Here is a 5,274-nt window from a genome sequence, read left to right as displayed (position 1 = left end):
CCCCAGCACCCAGTGACCCCCCGCACACGGTGACCACCCGCACACAGTGACCCCCCCGCACACAGTGACCCCCCCGCACACAGTGACCCCCACACAGTGACCCCCCGCACACAGTGACCCCCGCATACAGTGACCCCCCGCACACAGTGATCCCCCGCACACAGTGACCCCCCGCACACAGTGACCCCCGGCACACAGTGACCCCCCCCCGCACAGATTGACCCCCCGCACACAGTGACCACCGGCACACAGTGACCCCCCCCGAACACAGTGTCCCCCCGCACACAGTGACCCCCCGCACACAGTGACCCCCCGCACACAGTGACCCCCCGCACACAGTGACTCCCCCGCACACAGTGACCCCCGGCACACAGTGACCTCCCGCACACAGTGACACCCCTGCAAACAGTGACCATCTGCACATCGTGACCCCCCCGCACACAGTGACCCCCCACACAGTGACCCCCAGCACACAGTGACCCCCCGCACACAGTGACACCCCGCACACAGTGACCCCCCGCACACAGTGACCCCCGCACACAGTGAACCCCCGCACACAGTGACCCCCCGCACACAGTGACACCCCGCACACAGTGACCCCCGCACAAGTGACCCCCCGCACACAGTGACCCCCCGCACACAGTGACCCCCGCACACAGTGACCCCCAGCACACAGTGACCCCCCGCACACAGTGACCCCCACGCACACAGTGACCCCTCGCACACAGTGACTCCCCCGCACACAGTGACCCCCCGGCACACAGTGACCTCCCGCACACAGTGACCCCCCGCACACAGTGACCCCCCGCACACAGTGATCCCCCGCACACAGTGACCCCCCGCACACAGTGACCCCCCGCACACAGTGACCCCCCCGCACACAGTGACCACCGGCACACAGTGACCCCCCCGCACACAGTGACCCCCCGCACACAGTGACCCTCCGCACACAGTGACCCCCCGCACACAGTGACTCCCCCGCACACAGTGACCCCCGGCACACAATGACCCCCCGCACACAGTGACACCCCTGCAAACAGTGACCACCTGCACACCGTGACCCCCCCGCACACAGTGACCCCCCACACCGTGACCCCCAGCACACAGTGACCCCCCGCACACAGTGACACCCCGCACACAGTGACCCCCCGCACACAGTGACCCCCGCACACAGTGACCCCCCGCACACAGTGACCCCCCGCACACAGTGACACCCCGCACACAGTGACCCCCGCACACAGTGACCCCCCGCACACAGTGACCCCCCGCACACAGTGACCCCCCGCACACAGTGACCCCCGCACACAGTGACCCCCAGCACACAGTGACCCCCCGCACACAGTGACACCCCCGCACACAGTGACCCCCCCGCACACAGTGACCCCACGCACACAGTGAGCCCCCGCACACAGTGACCCCCCGGACACAGTGACCCCCCGCACACAGTGACCCCCCCCCCCACACAGTGACCCCCCCCGCACACAGTGACCCCCCCGCACACAGTGACCCCCCGCACACAGTGACCCCCCGCACACAGTGACCCCACGCACACAGTGACCCCCCCGCACACAGTGATCCCCCGACCAAAGTGACCCCCCCCGCACACAGTGACCCTCCGCACACAGTGACCCCCCCGCACACAGTGACCCCCCCGCACACAGTGACCTCCCGCACACAGTGACCCCCCACACACAGTGACCCCCCACACACAGTGACCCCCCACACACAGTGACCCCCCGCACACAGTGACCCCCCGCACACAGTGACGCCCCCGCACACAGTGACCCCCCGCACACAGTGACCCACCGCACACAGTGACCCCCCGCACACAGTGATCCCCGCACACAGTGACCCCCAGCACACAGTGACCCCCAGCACACAGTGACCCCCCCGCACACAGTGACCCCCCCGCACACAGTGACCCCCCGCACAGAGTGACCCCCCCGCACACAGTGACCCCCCCGCACACAGTGACCCCCCGCACACAGTGACGCCCCGCACACATTGACCCCCGCACACAGTGACCCCGCACACAGTGACCCCGCACACAGTGAACCCCCACACAGAGTGACCCCCCGCACACAGTGACCCCCCGCACACAGTGACCCACCCCGCACACAGTGACACCCCCCGCACACAGTGACCCCCCGCACACAGCGACCCCCCCGCTCACAGTGACGCCCCCGCACACAGTGACCCCCCGCACACAGTGACCCACCGCACACAGTGACCCCCCGCACACAGTGACCCCCACACACAGTGACCCCCAGCACACATTGACCCCCCGCACACAGTGACGCCCCCGCACACAGTGACCCCCCCGCACACAGTGACCCCCCGCACAGAGTGCCTCCCCCGCACACAGTGACCCCCCGCACACAGTGACCCCCCGCACACAGTGACCCCCCGCACACAGTGACCCCCCGCACACAGTGACCCCCCCGCACACAGTGACCCCCCTGCACACAGTGACCCCCCGCACACAGTGACCCCCCGCACACAGTGACCCCCCGCACACAGTGACCCCCCGCACACAGTGACCCCCCGCACACAGTGACCCCCCCGCACACAGTGACACCCCGCACACAGTGACTCCCCCGCACACAGTGACCCCCGGCACACAGTGACCTCCCGCACACAGTGACACCCCTGCAAACAGTGACCACCTGCACATCGTGACCCCCCCGCACACAGTGACCCCCCACACAGTGACCCCCAGCACACAGTGACCCCCCGCACACAGTGACACCCCGCACACAGTGACCCCCCGCACACAGTGACCCCCGCACACAGTGACCCCCCGCACACAGTGACCCCCCGCACACAGTGACACCCGCAGAAGTGACCCCCCGCACACAGTGACCCCCCGCACACAGTGACCCCCGCACACAGTGACCCCCAGCACACAGTGACCCCCCGCACACAGTGACCCCCCCGCACACAGTGACCCCCCCGCACACAGTGACCCCCGCACACAGTGACCCCCCCGCACACAATGACCCCCTGGACACAGTGACCCCCCGCACACAGTGACCCCCCCCCACACAGTGACCCCCCACGCACACAGTGACCCTCCCGCACACAGTGAACACCCGCACACAGTGACCCCCCGCACACAGTGACCCCCCGCACACAGCGACCCCCCCTCGCACACAGTGACCCCCCGCACACAGCGACCCCCCCGCACACAGTGACGCCCCCGCACACAGTGACCCCCCGCACACAGTGACCCACCGCACACAGTGACCCCCCGCACACACTGACCCCCGCATACAGTGACCCCCAGCACACAGTGACCCCCCGCACACAGTGACACCCCCGCACACAGTGACCCCCCCGCACACAGTGACCTCCCGCACAGAGTGACCCCCCCGCACACAGTGACCCCCCCGCACACAGTGAACCCCCCGAACACAGGGACCACCCGCACACAGTGACGCCCCGCACACAGTGACCCCCGCACACAGTGACCCCCCGCACACAGTGGCCCCCCTGCACACAGTGACCCCCCCGCACACAGTGACACCCGACCAAACTGACCCCCCCGCACACAGTGACCCTCCGCACACAGTGACCCCCCCGCACACAGTGACACCCCCCGCACACAGTGACCCCCCACACACAGTGACCCCCCCGCACACAATGACACCCCCGCACACAGTGACCCCCCCGCACACAGTGACACCCCGCACACAGTGACCACCCGCACACAGTGACCCCCCCCGCACACAGTGACCCCCCGACACACAGTGACCCCAGCACACAGTGACCCCCCACACAAAGTGACCCCCCACACAGAGTGACCCCCCGCACACAGTGACCCCCTCCACACAGTGACCCCCAGCACCCAGTGACCCCCCGCACACGGTGACCACCCGCACACAGTGACCCCCCGCACACAGTGACCCCCCCGCACACAGTGACCCCCACACAGTGACCCCCCGCACACAGTGACCCCCCGCATACAGTGACCCCCCGCACACAGTGATCCCCCACACACAGTGACCCCCCGCACACAGTGACCCCCGGCACACAGTGACCCCCCCCGCACAGATTGACCCCCCGCACACAGTGACCACCGGCACACAGTGACCCCCCCGAACACAGTGTCCCCCCGCACACAGTGACCCCCCGCACACAGTGACCCCCCGCACACAGTGACCCCCCGCACACAGTGACTCCCCCGCACACAGTGACCCCCGGCACACAGTGACCTCCCGCACACAGTGACACCCCTGCAAACAGTGACCATCTGCACATCGTGACCCCCCCGCACACAGTGACCCCCCACACAGTGACCCCCAGCACACAGTGACCCCCCGCACACAGTGACACCCCGCACACAGTGACCCCCCGCACACAGTGACCCCCGCACACAGTGACCCCCCGCACACAGTGACCCCCCGCACACAGTGACACCCCGCACACAGTGACCCCCGCACAAGTGACCCCCCGCACACAGTGACCCCCCGCACACAGTGACCCCCGCATACAGTGACCCCCAGCACACAGTGACCCCCCGCACACAGTGACCCCCACGCACACAGTGACCCCTCGCACACAGTGACTCCCCCGCACACAGTGACCCCCGGCACACAGTGACCTCCCGCACACAGTGACACCCCTGCAAACAGTGACCACCTGCACATCGTGACCCCCCCGCACACAGTGACCCCCCACACAGTGACCCCCAGCACACAGTGACCCCCCGCACACAGTGACACCCCGCACACAGTGACCCCCCGCACACAGTGACCCCCCGCACACAGTGACCCCCCGCACACAGTGACACCCCGCACACAGTGACCCCCGCACAAGTGACCCACCGCACACAGTGACCCCCCGCACACAGTGACCCCCGCACACAGTGACCCCCAGCACACAGTGACCCCCAGCACACAGTGACCCCCCCGCACACAGTGACCACCCCGCACATAGTGACCCCCGCACACAGTGACCCCCCCGCTCACAGTGACCCCCGAGACACAGTGACCCCCCGCACACAGTGACCCCCCACAAAACAGTGACCCCCCCCGCACACAGTGAACCCCCCGCACACAGTGAACCCCCGCACACAGTGACCCCCGCACACAGTGACCCCCCGCACACAGTGACACCCCGCACACACTGACCCCCCGCAAACAGTGACCCCCCCGCACACAGTGACCCCCCCGCACACAGTGACCCCCCGCACACAGTGACCCCCCTGCACACAGTGACCCCCACACACAGTGACTCCCTCCGCATACAGTGACCCCCCGCACACAGTGACCC

Source organism: Somniosus microcephalus, chromosome 24 (assembly GCF_052327205.1).
Source record: "Somniosus microcephalus isolate GS21.2 chromosome 24, FLI_Smic_1.0, whole genome shotgun sequence".
Lineage (NCBI taxonomy): Eukaryota > Metazoa > Chordata > Chondrichthyes > Squaliformes > Somniosidae > Somniosus > Somniosus microcephalus.
Note: the sequence above shows the minus strand (reverse complement) of the source record.